The sequence below is a fragment of the Plecotus auritus genome, assembly GCF_963455305.1.
Source record: "Plecotus auritus genome assembly, chromosome: 14".
Taxonomy (NCBI): domain Eukaryota; kingdom Metazoa; phylum Chordata; class Mammalia; order Chiroptera; family Vespertilionidae; genus Plecotus; species Plecotus auritus.
In genome coordinates, this window is record NC_137780.1 from 293,271 (window position 1) to 308,493 (window position 15,223).

Sequence of the window (15,223 nt, forward strand, 5' to 3'; positions counted from 1 at the left end):
TTCCCGCAGCCTTGACCAGCCCGAGCTAAGGAGGGAGCCCCTCGTGCCTCCGCTACAGAGTGAACCCCGCTGGTCTCATTTCCACGCAGACCCGTGCGCTTCCCATGTTGTGCTGTGTGACGGCGGCCTCCCGTTGTGTGAGCCCCCCCCCCCGAGGTCAGGGACCCCGTCTGGCCGTCCTCAATGCCCAGAACTCGCTCAGCCTCGGTGCCTGACAGGTGCTCGAGGTGTTAGACCAGGGGTGGGCAAACTTTTTGACTCGAGGGCCACCATGGGTTCTTCAACTGGACCGGAGGGCCGGAACAAAAGCATGGATGGAGTGTTTGTGTGAACTAATATACATTCAAAGTAAAGGAGCGGAGGGGAGAGCAAGAGAACCGGATAGAACAGCCGGATCCGGCCCACGGGCCGTAGTTTGCCCAAGGCTGTGTTAGACACACGAATGAATGAATGAAGTAGAGGTACCAGCTTTGACCCCTGAGGAAGTGAGGGACCGCTCTGGGCCGAGTGCGTGTGAAACCCTCCAGGCGGCGGTGGGAAGGGGCCAGCCTGCCCAGCATCCTCCCTGAACACCTGCCCCCCGGGAGCCGAGACTGGCGCTGGCAGCCGTGATGGATGCCGGGTTGGCTTGAAAAATGGAAACCACAGGCTGAGCCAGCCCCGCCAGTCGGCTCGAGGGCCCCGCGTGTGCAGCGCATCCGCGGGGGAGTGTTATCGGGGGGGGGCCCCGCCCGGCATTCGGGGGTAGCCCGTCCTCACACGTAATTATGAAGCCTGGGATTATGTCGGGGGCAGGGCGGGACCGGAGGAGAAAGAATGCTCTGTGCCCGGCGGTGACCAGGCTAGAGCTGGGGAGGACGTGGTCCCCGTGGGCTGTCCTGCGTGTGAGGGCAGCAACCTCCTCCTGACACTGGCCTCTGCCTTGGGGTTTGGAGCTGGGGGCCCCCAGGGCATGTGGCCCCGAAGGGCCATCTCTTCCTCGGCCTTTTTCTGACAAGGAGGCTTACAGGTGTCAACCGTGGCGCTTAGCACAGTGCCTGGCGGCGAGTAGGCAGGTGGTAGCATTGAATGAATGAATGAATGAATGAATGAGTGAGTGGCCTGGCCGGCGTGGCTCCATGGTTGGCCCGTGAGCCGGGCCTCGGAGTGGGGGGGTCAGTGCTCGGGGAGGCTCGACTGTTAGAATTTAACCTGCAGCCCGGCCAGCGTGGCTCACTGGTTGAGCGTTGACCTATGAACGAGGAGGTCGCAGTTCGATTCCCGGTCAAGGGCACATGCCCGGGTTGCAGGCTCGACCCCCAGTAGGGGGCGTGCAGGAGGCAGCCGATCCGTGATTCTCTCTCATCGTGGATGTTTCTCTCTCTCTCTCTCCCTCTCCCTTCCGCTCTGAATTCAATAAAAACCTGTATTTCTTTAAATGAGTGAACGAATGAGTGAGTGAGTGAGTGTCATTGGTTACACGGGTCTGTGGCCCGCGAGGACAAGGACTCCGGCACCTGGATCCGTGTCCAGTAGCTGCTCGTGAGCGTTTGCAGGGTGGGGAGCCGACCCGAGGAGCTGGTTGCAAACGGATGGGCTGCGTCAGGAGAGGAGAGAGCGCGGCCCTGCATGCGGGAAAGCTGCTGGGCGGGGCGAGGGGCAGGGCCGAGGGCTGCACCACACGGTCCTTGCCCTGGGCTTGGCCCTCCCCGCTGCCCTGTGTGCAGTGGGGTCCGGGGACCCTGTGTCACCTACCAGGACACCCGAGCTGAACCTGTGGAGTCAGAGTCTCGGGGTGGGGCCTGGACACCTGCACTTCTGGGAGTTCCCAGGAGATGTGTGGTGCACAGGGATTAGGGGGCGCTGGCTGTGTCCGTTAGCCCGTTAGCCTCCCTACAGCCTGTGCGGTGAGCCTGGTACCACCCACCACAGACAAGGAAACAGGCTCAGAGACGTTGACGAACCTGCCCTGAGACACACAGCACCTGGAGGGAGTTGGGGCCAGAATCGGGCTGGTGAACATGATGCTGCCTCTTAGGGTCCCCTCTACTTTCCCGGTGGGTGCCCCCCCCCCACCCCCTGCCAGAGGCTCACCCCATCCCCCTCTCTGTCCCTGGAGCCAGTTGAGTTTTTTCTTTTTAATATGTGTGTTGTTGTTTTTTTTACTGATTTTTACAGAGAGGAAGGGAGAGGGATAGAGAGATAGAAACATCAATGAGAGAGAAACATCGATCAGCTGCCTCCTGCACACCCCTCACTGGGGATGTGCCCGCAACCAAGGTACATGCCCTTGACCGGAATCGAACCTGGGACCTTTCAGTCCGCAGGCCGACGCTCTATCCACCGAGCCAAACCGGTTTCGGCTAATATGTGTGTTTTTAAAATTGATTTTCAGAAAGAGAGGAAGGGAGAGGGAGAGAGAGAGATAGCAACATCGATGAGAGAGGAACATCATCGATCAGCTGCCTCCTGCACGGCCCCTCCTGGGGATTGAGCCTGCGTCCAAGCTACGTGCCCTTGACTGGAATCGAGCCTGGGGACCCTTCAGTCCGTATGTCGGTGCTCTATCCACTGAGCCGCACCGGCGAGGGCAAGCCAGCCTGAGCTTTGATGGAAACACGCAGGCAGAGAGGGCGGGGGGGGGGGAGGGGTGTCCATTTGTTTTCATTTAAAGACCCACCAGCCGCACAGCAGGGCCTGCAGGCACCTCCTGTCCGGAGCCCAGGGAGTCCGCTGGCCGCAGGGCCAGGTCCTGCCTGCAGCTGCTCTCCGGGCCCCGAGCTCCCTGCTCCTCGCCCCGACGTACCTGCCGGCGGCTGTCACCTGCTCAGCAGATGGCAGACTGGTGGCTCCTCGCCCTGAGCTGCGTCCAGATGGGCTCAGCCATGTCCTGGTTGCCCTGAGCCAGGCCATCTGTGTCCGCGAGAGACCCAACACGCTGCAGGTGGTGCGGAGAGAGCTCGGGGCAGGCCAGACGCAGCTTCCCCTGGCCCTGCAGAGCGGCTCTCTCTCTCGGAGGCGGGAAGGCGCCTCTGTCCCGGGCACATGCTCTCACCTGGGCCATCCCCTCTGCTCCCTGTCAGCAGGTAGCCCCCTCCCCTGGTCCTGGGGAACCGAGCGGGGACGGGGGCGGGGGGGGGGCAATGGCAGGGATGGGTCTGCCCCTGCCCCTGTCCTCCTCCTTGGGGTTCATTCTCATGGCTGATGGAGCGAACATGTCACCTTGTTAATTGGGAAGCAGAGCCGCCCTGAAAATTCCCTTAAAATGAAACCCAAGCCCTGGCCAGCGTGGCTCAGTGGCTGAGCGTTGACCTGTGAAGCAGGAGGTCACGGTGTGATGCACCGTCAGGGCACATGCCCGGGGTTTGAGGCATTAGCAGGGGACACATGGGAGAGAAAGACACCCTGAGACCCTCAGCAGACCTGGCGCTTGAGACTCCGGAGGGGGCATTGCTGTCCGCCCGAGAGAGAGAGAGAGAGAGAGAGAGAGAGAGAGAGAGAGAGAGAGAGAGACATTCTTGAATCTCAAGGTGTCCTGGCCTCTGAGATGTAGCCAGAGCCTCCGGGGACCAGGAAGCTGAGAAGTGCTCCAATTTGACAGACATCAGGTTCCGCCAGCCTGCGTCCCGGCCTTGGGAAGGAGCCCAGCCCCTGGACCTCCCCCACCCAGACCTCCCGGTCCCACTAGGACCAGAGGGTGTGGGTGGGGGGGCTGCACACTGAGGGGGGGGGGTGAGAGGTGGCCCAGCCCCTGAGAAGGAGGGCGACACCCCAGCTCCAGGCCACCCCCCTCCCCGAGGCAGTGGCTGCACAGGTCCCTGGGAAAGGAGGACTTTTAGGAAAAAACTCGCAACAACAGACTCCGAGGTCCGCATTGCAGCGGCTCTGGGATTGGAGCAGCTGCTGGCTGCCGTGTGGGATCCACACGTCTCTGCCCGGCCTGCGCCCAGGGCTGGAGGCAGGGGAAGTGGGTCACCGGCCCCCTGCAGCCCCTCTGCGCAACTGGGCGTCGGCAGGGGTGACAGCTGGTGGGGGCGATGGCGGGGGTGCTGTGGTCCGGCTGGGAGGCACTTCCCGGGCCCCGGCCCGGCTGTGTCCGTGGCCTTTGTCACAACGCCCTGGTTACCCGTCATCCGGGGCACCTTTCCTGGAACGTGCAGGTCCCAGCCCCAGCACCCCCCGCCCCCCCACTTCCCCGTGAGATAACTCATCACGTCCTCGTTCTCTCCACGAAGGGGCCTGGCAGCCTCTGCATCCACCCACCTCCGTTCTCCGTTCTCCGGCTCACAGACTCGGAGCAGAAACTGTCCCGTCCAATCCCTTGGTTTTATTAACGAGGAACCTGAGGCCCAAGGAGAGGAGGGGGGCGGGCGGGCCTGGCCTTAGAACAGAGACCCGGAGGTCGTAGGTCGTGGGGGGGGGGGCGTTGATGAGAAGTGGGGAGTGAGGCCTAGGGGTGGTGACTTCCTGCGGCTGGAAGAGTCTGTAGATTCGCTGTTTAAGGCGGCCACGGAGGCCAGCAGCGCCCACAGCCAGGCCACAGGCAGGATCCACGTCCCACACCCCGAGCTTCTTACAGAACCCCCCGGAAGCTCCCCGCCCTCACGCACCCTCCAGGCCCCCCACAATGCTGGCTGGGGACCTTATCAGGGTGGTGGGGGCTCCAGGGCCTCCATTCAGCTGATGCTCTCAAGTCTGGGCCAGGGTGCTGCGGCCTTTGGGGCGAGAGGGAGGCCAGACGGAGGGTCAGGACCCCAAAGCCAGCTCAGGGCTCTCCTGGGTGAGGGGCAGAGGGAAGAACACGGGGAACCACCCACACGGTCCAGCTCACGGACGGTCCAGCTGGACAGAGCTGGCTGACCGTTCCCTCCGGGACTGTCCCAGGGCCACCAGGCAGCCCCCAGCAGGCACCAAAGCCGCCGGAGGGAGAGCGGCTCTGTCCAGGGTCCTGACCTCCACCTCCCAGGACCGGGCACAGGCCGGCCCGGGTGGGGACGAGGCCTAGGGTGCTGGGCCTCCCCAAGCTGCTTTGGGGACTGCCCCGGGGCTGCCTGCGGGGCCGTGGTGAGAGTGCCTCTCGCGGGGGGGCGGGTCTGGACCCCGTTTTACTGGCGGCAGCTTTGCGGCAGGCTCAGGTGTCTGCACCCCTCTCAGGAGAAGGAGCTATGGGGGTCCCTTCCTCCAGCCCCCTGCGCCCCAACAAGCACCAACTCGCAGTCATTAGGGGGGAACTTCCGGCCCAGAGGCGTGTCCTGGGACCCTCAGCCTCAGGAAACCCCAAAGTCTCACCCGAATCCCCTGAAGCTTTGAGGAATTTCACAAGAGAACCATTTCTGGGGAGGGGGCGGGGGGAAGGAAGGGGCGCAGCCCCGCGAGAGAGGTGGCAGCGGGGGTGTGGGGTGCGGAGGGGTGGGGAACCCCTGACCATGAGTCCTGGACCCTAGGTCCCTTTTTCCGTCTGAGGAGTGGCGGGGGGGGGGGGGGGGGAAGGACAGGGGGAGGGGGGCGGAGGCGGGACTCAGGCGTCAGTCCCGGCCCCCCACGCGGACTCGCAGCCCCCGCCGGCGTGTGGGCGGCGCGCGGCCTGGAAATCCCCGACTCAGCGTTTCTGCGACCAGCGCCCGTGACGATCGAGCTGCGCGGATCCAGACTCAGGCTCAGCCCAGCGCGGAGCCCCGTGGCCGGTGCCGCAGCGCCGCAGAGCCCGCGGGGGCGGGGCGGGGGGCGGGGAGGGAGAGGGAGGCAAGGGGGGATCCGGGGAGCTCGTGGGAAATCCCGGGCTCCTCAGTGAGGCCCTCCCACATGGGGGGGGGCACTTCCTCGGTCGAACCCCAAACTTGATCCATGGTCCTGCGTGCGCAGAGCAGGAGCAGGAAGGGGTGCCGCTGGTGGGGGTGGGGGGAGCGCGCAGGGCGGGCGGGGCTGGGGAGGCCAGGGGACCAGGGCTGGTGGCCCGACACCCGCAGCAATGCCACGCGGAGCTGGGGTCCCGCGGTCTCAGCAGGCGGCTTCTGGGGGCAGAGGTGGAGGCAGAGGGGGGTCACCCAAGCTCCCCGCCCCCTGTGCTGGGGAGGCCGGGTCCCTACGCAGGCCCCTGTGGGAGGGTCCTATCGGAGCCAGGCCCGGGCCCTGCACCGCAGATACCCCCCCCCCCCCCCGCCTCCCAGCCCCAGCCCCAGCTCCAGCCCCCGTCCCGCCCTCTCGGCTCTCCGGAGTCGGGGCTGGACTGCGCCCCCTCGGACTGAGGCTGGGGCGCCGCGATCCCGGCTCTCGGGGAGGAAGGAACCCCACCTCCCCGGCCCCTCCGGATTCTGCCCTTTGTCTGCTTCACTCCGCGTCCCCTCCCTCTTCGTGTCTTTCCCGACTCGGGAAACCTTCCTGCGTCTCCCCTGAAGCACATCGGCTCCCTCCCGCCCGCACGCCACCCCCTCCCCCGCCAGCCCCCGCACCCGAAAGGCTCTCCAAGCGCGTGGGCGGCGGAGGCGGCTCAGGGGCGCACGGACCGGGCAGGGACCCTCCGCATTGTCCCGCGGGCTCCGGAGGCGCGAAGCCGGCCCGCCGCCCCAAACTTCTCCAGGGGCGCGCCCTCCTCGCGCCGCTCCGCACACCGCTCTCCGCCCTCCCCGCCCACCGCCACCCCCGGGGCAGAGGGGCTCGGGCGCGCGGGGGCGGCTCCGCGGCCGGGATCGCCCTGGCGGGGCGGCCGCACCGTGCGCAGCGGATGTGAGGAGCATGTCAATTGGCGGCGGGGGAGCGGCTGGCTGTTCCTACCGCAGAGCGAGCGAGCGCGCGCGGAGCCGGCGGGGGAGTGCAGCGGCCGGCCGCGCGAGTAGAGGGGACCCCGGCCGCCCCACCCTCCGCGCTCTCGGCGAGCTTGGCCCGCAGTGCAGCCGGGCGCCCCGGGTAAGAGGAACCGGCAGGACCCCCGCGAGGGCGGCCCTGGGTCCTGAGCGAAGCCGCGCCGCAGCCGCAGCCGCAGCCGCAGCCGCAGCCGCCCGCAGGGCCTGCGCGCCCGGGACCAGGCAGCGTCTCCAGGCCGGACGCTCGCACTTTCTGGGTTTGGCGCTCGCAGCCGCGTACACTGACGGCGGGACGGAGCGGGCGGTGGGAACCGGGCTCCGGAAATCCACGCGCGTCGGGCTTGCCCGGTTAGTCCCGCAGGGGGCGTCCCGAGGGGTCCCGGGCACCCCTGGTGCTCGACCTGGTTCTCCGCGCGGGAGGGAGGGAGGGAGGGCGGGCGGGCGGGGGGGGGGGGAGCAGGCGGGGTGGCCGCGCAGTTCGCTGGCACCCGGGCCTCCAGGAGGCTACAGCGCCCGGGCTGAGAACGTGGGAAGGCGGGGAAGTGGGTGCGGGGCGCCTGGTACTGCCCCTGGCCCCCACCGCAGTAAGGAGGGGCTGGAGGCTCAGGCGCGGAGCTCGCGAGCCCCCTGGCGCAGAGCGGGACGCGCCGGGGACGCTGGCGGTGCGCGGGGCCCGCTTCCCCTCTGTGCCCGCCCCGCGCCAGGCAGCGCCGCAGCCGTCCGGGGCTGGGATGGGCGCGGCGCCCTCCTCCCCTTCCTCTGCCTGAAACTTTCTGTCCTCCAGCCGCGCTGCGGAATTGGAGGAAGCAGGAGCCCGCGGTGCCCGCCAGCGCCGGAGCCGGGAGAGGCAGGGGTGGGGGAGGGGCCAGGGGCCACGGGGCGGGCAGAGCGCATGCTCCACTCGGTTTGCTGTGTGACCTTGGAGGAGCCGCTGCACCACTCTGAACCTGCGTGGTGGACGCGCCTCGAGAGGAGGAATGGGGAGGAGCTGGGGACGGGGTGGTTGGGGGAACCAGCCCTGGGGCGCTCCAGGAGCTGTGCACCCCAGCGTTCCAGGGGGAGTCTGGATGCTTCCCCTCCGACCCGGCCTGCGACCTTGGACAAACACGCACCCCTCTGGGCCTCAGTATCTTGGTCTGGAAAATGGGCGTTTGGGATGTAGGGTGCCAGAAACCGTTCCCAGCCCCACACCTGCTGGCCCGGCCTGCCACTCCCGGCACCTTCCACCCGAGGCCAGCTGCAGGGTTGGGGTGGGGGGTGGCCTCTCCAGCAGCATCCTTCTGTGGCCCGGCCTTGGGGACACTGTAGCTCCCCTCCCCCCTAAGGGTGGCATGGCTGTGAGCCCCTCAGCCCCTCCGTCACCATCTCACCCCACTCTCAGAAAGGCAGTGGTGGAGGGACGGCTGCCTTCCAGCCTGCACATCCTCTGCAGGGGGCACCCCTCCCTCCTCCGCAGGGGGCATCCCTCCCTGGGGAGAGCTCTGGGCTAAAGGGGGCTGTCAAGGACCTCCCAAGGTCATGAGCCGGCGATCTGAGGGGCTGTGAGAACGGCCTGCACCACCACAGCCATGGGTCCCACTGCGTGACCTCCCAGCCTGACCCTCCTCCTGAGGGAAGGCCTGACCCTCCTCCTGGGGGAAGGCCAGACCCTCCTCCTGGGGGAAGGCCGCTGCCTCTTCAGCTGAGACGAATCCATCAACCCATCACGTCTCACTGGGCCTCGGGGTGTTGTGGGAAGAGTCCTCGATCAAGGTGGGAGGCGTGAGTGGGATTCTAGGCTCCATCTCCCATCTGGGTGCCCCCCCACCCCCCGTTTTCCTCTCCTCACCTGGACACTGAGGGTCACACTCACACCCTCCAGGGTCCTTCCTGACTGAGGTTGTGGGCTGGGGTCCGAGCAGCAGGAAGGGAGCTGGGCTGGGGCTGGGGGTGGAGCCGGTGGTCTCCAGGAAACCCCCACTTCTGTCCCAGGAGCGAGACAGCGTGAGACAAAGTGTCTGTGTGAATGGGCCCCGTCCAGGCCCTGTCCGCCCTGGAGTGAGCCTCAGACCCTGCCTCGCCTCGGCGGGGGGGATCCGCCCTGTGACCTTGAGCAAGTGCCTTGACATTCTTTGGAGCCTCGGTGTTGTCAGAACGCCCTCGGGGCGGCGGCCGCGGTGCCAATGCCAGGAAGGGCTGGCACCAGGCAGCGGGCCCCTCTCTGCGGGCGGCGGACATGGCCGGGACGCAGGGGAAGGTTTGCGACTTGCAGGGTGGTCTTGGGGTTTGAGGAAGCTGCTCTGTCTCCCTCCCCACTCTGTGTCTCTGTCCTCTCTCTGTCTTTGTCTCCCTCTCTTTCCTTTCTCTGTTTCTCTGTCTGTCTGTCTGTCTCCCTCATTCTGAGCAGCAATTTCATGGAAAGGAAACTGCTCCACTTTGCTGTAATCTCCCCCCCCCCGCCCCCCGGGCTTCCTGTGGTTAGGACAAGGTGGGCGGATATCTGCCCTGAGCGAAGGACAAGGATAGGAAGTAGTCGGACTTGAGGGCTGGCCGCAGCGCGAGGACCCGTGCACACTGGACTTTTCAAGGAGCCTTTGGATTAGCTGCATTCGTGACCCTGCGTCCAGCCTGCGGCCTCTCACCCGCCCCAGCCCTCCTGCTCCTCATAAATCCCCCTCATTGTTGGAGCTGCTGGTCCCCAGCCTGTGGGGTCTTTGTGCAGCCGCCTGGAGCTGAGGGGCCACTGGGGCCTCAAGGGAGGGCTCGGCCAGAGCCCCAGAAGCGGCCAGAGGCTTGCTTCCTTATGGGGTGAGGTGTGGGGGGAGCCCAGGAAAGATGTGGAAAAGTCCTTGGCAGGTCAGGGCGGGCTGTGGGTGATGTTCTTCCGGCCTTGGCTTCATTCTCTTTCCTTTTCTCTCCTCTGCATCCTGCTCCCTGGTCCCCGAGTCCTGAGCTTGGGGAGGGCTGGGGGAGGAGGCCCAAGGCCCACAGCTTCTCCTCCCCTCGGAGGGCAGGACGGGGCAGTGGGCCCCGCGGGGTGGGGACCAGCAGTGCCTCCATGTTATGGACCTGGAAACAAGCCCAGGACGGGGTGGTGGTGGGGGACCTCCCCAGGGTCACACAGCTGGCCGAGAGCAGGGGGAGATTTTGAGCAAAGGCTGTCTCGCCCCAAAGCCTGCACCCCGTCTGATGAGAAAGGTGGGCGAAGGGCTCTGAGCTCAGCCCAGACGCAGGGACTCTATGGGACCGTCTCTGGGCAGGTGGGCTCTGGCTCCCCCAGGCCGGTCCGCCCGTCTCCTCTCCTCCCCGGTGGCCTGGCGGGGAATGCCTGTGGGCACCCTCCTGGGGCCTCCGTCTTGTCCCGGATGGAACAGGTGTGGCACTTCCTCGCCCAGGTGAGGGCGGTGATGGCCAACCAAGCATCCCTCCTTCCTTCCGCAGGAGGCGGACACAGCGAATGCCTCCAGGGTTAGCTGTTCCTGCCTCTTGGGGGGATGAGCCGGAATTTGGGGCCCTGCCCCCCACCCCCCAATGCCTGCATCTCTCAATAGCTCCACCTTTTTCTCTAATGAGCCTCAGTGGGCGAAGCTGGGCTCCTTCTCATTGGTCACCCCCATCCTTCCATCAGGAGGCCAGAGGGGGGCTCTTCCCCATCTGGGTCCGGACTCAGCTCCCTGAGGCCCACGGCACCTGGACCCAGCCCCGTGGAAACCGGCCCCTTCGCCTCGCCCCCGTGAGAAATCCAGCAACAGCAAAACAAAGAGCACCCGGTGTGTCCCGGCCTTCACCCAGGAGGAGGGTCAGGAGCTGAGTCTGGACCCAGATGGGGAAGAGCCCCCCTCTGGCAATGGTCCTTATTTCCAGGGTGCTTCCCCACGCAGGCGGGGGGCCCCGTGCCCCCCTCATGGTCAGGAAGAGGACTGAGTCTCTATCATGACCATCAGAGGCATTTACAGCAAGTAGCCCACGTTGGTTTTGTTCGTGGAAATAAGCCGAGTTAGTTTTGCTTTTGTGGTTACATGGTTTCGTCTGTCGGCTCAGGGGCTCGGAATTCTCAAGTCTGGTCTCTCTATTTTTTTTTTAATGTGTTTTCATTGATTTCCGAGAGGAAGAGAGAGAGAGAGAGAGAGAGAGAGAGAAACATTAATGATGAGAGAGAATCATTGATCGGCGGCCTCCTGTACACTCCACGCCGGGGATGGAGCCCGCAACCCGGGTCAGTGTGCCCTGCCCCGGAATCGAACCGTGACCTCCTGGTTCCTAGGTCGACGCTCAACCCCTGAGCCACGCTGGCCAGGCTCGATTTTGTATTTTATGTCAGCACCTCCTAGCCGGTCCTGCCAGAGCTGGGAAGTTACAGAGAGAACTGTGAGCTCCCACAGGCCTGGGGCAGCTTGAGGACTGACCGCCCGGGTGGTGGGGGGGGGGGGGTTGCTGGGGCCTGGACAGATGAGGCCGCGTGTACACGGGGTGGCTTGGAGGTAGATGTCAGCTTTAGAGACTCCAGGGGTTGGAACAGGGTCCTGGACACTCAGCCAGGCCTGCCCCAGAGGTCAGGCCCCAGCCCGCCCACCTGGCTTCACCTGGTGCCTTCCCCTGCTCCCAGGTGGGACCCCAGTAGAATTCCACGCTGCGATTTTCCAGTTTGGAATTTCCCCACATCTCTTCCCGCATGTTGGCATTTTGAGGACACAGCTGCCCCCCCCTCCCATGCCCACCCGCCCCCCCCCCCCCGGTTTCCTGTTCCTGTCCCCAGGTGGTCGGGGGAGGAAGTTGGCTGCTTCCTGGAATGTAATTGTGCCCCCAGGACTTGCCTGACCCACTTTACTTCCTGGAGACCACAGCCTGTCAGAGGCACGGGCAGTAATGGGCATCTCCTCGGAGTGAGTGGCATCTCTGCCCCAGGGGCTGCCAGGTCTGGGAGGAGCAGGGACAGGCTGTGTCCTCCTCGGCTGCCCTCCGCAGGCATTCACGGGTGGCAGAGCAGTGACCATCGGTTTGTCCCTGCCAAGCCCCAGAGCCTGCCCCCCCCCAGTGCTTCCCAAGCCCCCCTTTAGAGCGTGACCAGGGCCACGCCCCCACAGCCCACCCCTGCCTCACACTCACAGCTCACACACACCCCCAGGCCCATGACAGGTGGGCAGACCTCCAGGTTCCAGCTGTGCCCCCCCACACACTTTCTTTCTTTCTTTTTTTTTTTTTAAATATATATATTTTATTGATTCTTTACAGAGAGGAAGGGAGAGGGATAGAGAGCTGGAAACATCAATGAGAGAGAAACACCGATCAGCTGCCTCCTGCACACCCCCTACTGGGGACGTGCCCGCAACCAAGGTACATGCCCCTGACCGGAATTGAACCTGCGACCCTTGAGTCCGCAGGCCGACGCTCTATCCACTGAGCCACACCGGTCAGGGCCCCACACACTTTCCATAACCTATAGCAGGCAGCCCAAGGCCCGCTGACCCCCAAGCTTTCATGGGTCCCCACTCAGTCACCCATTTGGGGTCCCCACCCTTCCCAGCCTGCTCCCCAAGCATTCTGGCACTGGTTCCTGAAAGACCCTGCCTGCAGGAGTGGGAGACCCCAAAGGCTGCTGGGAAGGGGACCCAATGAAAGCCCAGTGTTTTCAGTCTGGGGGGAAGGCATGGGGGCAGCAGGGGGACCCTGAGCTGGCCGTGGGGGGCCCCCAGCAGGCTGCTCCCTGACCAGCCGGGTGGACGGTGACTCGGCAGCTTCCCCTCCAATGGAGAGCGTTGTACATCCGGGCTCATGGTCTCTTCCGGTGCAAGCTGTGGTCCTGCGGGGTAGCGTTGGGGCACCCCTGCCCCTCACGCCTGTACCCACAGAGCTGGCCAAGGATGAGCATCACAAGAGGGCTTGCTGGGGGGTGGGAGAGCTGTGCCCCATTCAGCAGGAGATTCGTGTGATGGGACGGGACCCGCGTCCCTCTGGGACCTGTTTCTTTGTTTGCTCAGCATTTTCTGCAGGTTCCCCCGAGCTCACACAACCCAGGACTTTGTGGTTTAAAAAGATCTGCTCCCAAAATCTGGGTTCAGAGAGGAAACCCCCCACAACAAGGCGTGGGGGGCTGAGGGTTGCACAGGGTGGCTGAGCCAGGGAACCAGGCCGGATCCTGGCCTTCTGCTCTGAGCCTCAGGCCTCTGCCTGGCCTCCTCTCCAAGGCCCTGGGATTGCTGAGCTCAGCTTAGATGCACGAGAGGGGAAATGCGTTGTTGCAGCAGGAGAGATTGAAGGTAGACACAGGAAGGGCTTTCCAGGCCGCGGCGGCCGCCTTGTCCCACCCGGGAAGACGCAGGGGCCTCTGCACGCAGGGAACTCTCAGACACGGGCAATTCACGATCAAAACGTGCCCGGAAATTAATTCATTAAAACTGTACCCTCTGTCTCCCAGGACCCACGGGTCCGGAAAGTAACGGCATAAATTCATCCTTAAGGGTTGAACTTTGCTAGCCCGTGAGCTCCTGCGAGAGGCATCTTGCTGGCTAACCTACTTCCATCTCATTAGCGCGGCGTCTGCAAATGCAGGTCGGGAAGATGAAGAAGTTGTGTCCATTTAGCTCCTTGTTATCCGCGAGGCCAGGCCCGATGGGGGGTGGGGGACGGACAGTCTGCGGGAGCGGGGTCCCCACGTCCTGGTCGGTTGGTTTGCGGGGGGACGTGGTGGTGAGTGTGGGCGTGGGTGTCACATCCCCGCCTCTAGTCTAACTCCCTTGCAGCCCACCTGCCAGGTGTGTGGTGAGTTTCCACCCAGGACTACAGCGGGGCTCTGAGCACCTCTGAGTGTTTGGAGTGAAGGGATGTTCCTGCGTGTTGTTAGGAGGGCCCTGGGGAGGCGTGGCCCTGGGGAGGTGTGGCCACAGGGAGGCGTGGCCCCGGGAGGTGGGGCCCTGGGGAGGCGTGGTCTCGGGAGGCGTGGCCCTGGGGAGGTGTGGCCACAGGGAGGCGTGGTCCCGGGGAGGCATGGCCCTGGGAAGGTGTGGCCACAGGGAGGCGTGGTCCCGGGGAGGTATGGCCCTGGGGAGGTGTGGCCACAGGGAGGCATGGTCCCGGGGAGGTGTGGCCACAGGGAGGCGTGGCCCCGGGGAGGTGGGGCCCTTGGGAGGCGTGGCCACAGGGAGGCATGGCCCTGGGGGTGTGTCGCCACAGGGAGGCGTGGTCCCGGGGAGGTGTGGTCACAGGGAGGCGTGGTCTCGGGGAGGCGTGGTCCCAGGGAGGTGTGGTCCCGGGGAGGTGTGGCCACAGGGAGGCGTGGTCCCGGGGAGGTGTGGCCACAGGGAGGCGTGGTCCCGGGGAGGTATGGCCCTGGGGGTCTCCGTGCACACCCCCCCCCATGCTATCCTGCAGACCTGTCACTGTAGTTGGTCAGAGTCAGAGAGGTGGTTACCCCCGCCTACCCACCCCAGGCCACACGTGGCTGGTTCTCGTGGCCGCTCACTAGCGCTCTGAGGTACGTGTGCCAGGACCGCATGCATCTACCGCCTCAGCCGGCCCTGCCACCCTCTTCAGACCTGCGGGTCAGCCAGTGGGTGCCTCCACAGGCCCGGGGCCCAGTCCCCGCAGCATCTCTGCCTAATGGCCTGTCTCATGCTTTCTCGCTCGGGCAGTTCTGAGCAGACAGAGGCGCTCACTCTGCTCGGGGCCCCTGGAGCCCACGGTCATTTATCATCCTCAGCTCTCCCAGCCGCTGCACCCCCCCCCCCCCCCCCCGCCCAGGAGTGCAGCTTGAGCAGCGAGGGGGGCCAGGCAGCTACCCAGCCTCGGGGACTTCGCTGTTCCTTCCTGCTGGGTTCCTGCTCAGATGCCCGCACCCTGCGCCCTGAGTAGGGACTCATCCCTTCACCTCTCTGGACCGCTTCCCCACAGGAGTCTTGAGAACTGGTGCAAAGTCATCAGCATCTTTGACTTGTTTCCTTAGCTTCTGGGGGAACAAGTAGGGGTGAACTCCCCCCCCCAAGGGTCCTCAAACTTTTTAAACAGGAGGCCAGTTCCCTGTCCCTCAGGCCGTGGGAGGGCCGGACTATAGTTAAAAAAAAAAACAAAACTATGAACAAACTCCTATGTGCACTGCGGGCCCCAGACCCGTCGGCTGCTAAGCAGGACAGGCAGCGGCCCCCGGCGGGCCGGATCAATGTCCTCGGCGGGCCGCCTGTGGCCCGCGGGCCGTAGTTTGAGGACCCCTGCCTTAGACGTATCCGAAGAGGGAATATGACACTTGGGTTTTTGTCGTTGTTAATCCTCACCCGAGGACATTGTTCCACTGAGTTTTAGAGAGAGTGGAAGGAAGGGGAGAGACACAAGGAGAGAGAAAACTGGATGTGACCAAGGTCCATTGGTCGGTTGCCTCCAACACGTACCCCAACCAGGGTCCATGCCCTTAACCGGAATCGAACTTAGAACCCTTTAGTCCACAGGCCGACGCTCTATCCGCCGAGCCAAATCAG

At 64.9% G+C, this 15,223-nt stretch overlaps 1 protein-coding gene across 3 annotated transcripts in view; it reads left to right on the top strand.

The window, feature by feature from the left end:
* The window catches only part of SYT2 (synaptotagmin 2), a 44,481-nt gene that overhangs the window by 20,881 nt on the left and 8,377 nt on the right, over positions 1 to 15,223 (top strand). Inside the window, exon 1 of one of the 3 annotated variants that reach the window (XM_080650936.1) lies at positions 6,745 to 6,882. The exons of 1 other annotated variant lie outside the window; for it this stretch is intronic. The gene's annotated coding sequence lies outside the window, so the exon portion shown is untranslated. Of the gene's footprint in view, positions 1 to 6,744; positions 6,883 to 6,993; positions 7,128 to 15,223 lie in introns of those variants that run through there. One more of the 3 variants, XM_080650937.1, reaches the window with a different exon arrangement.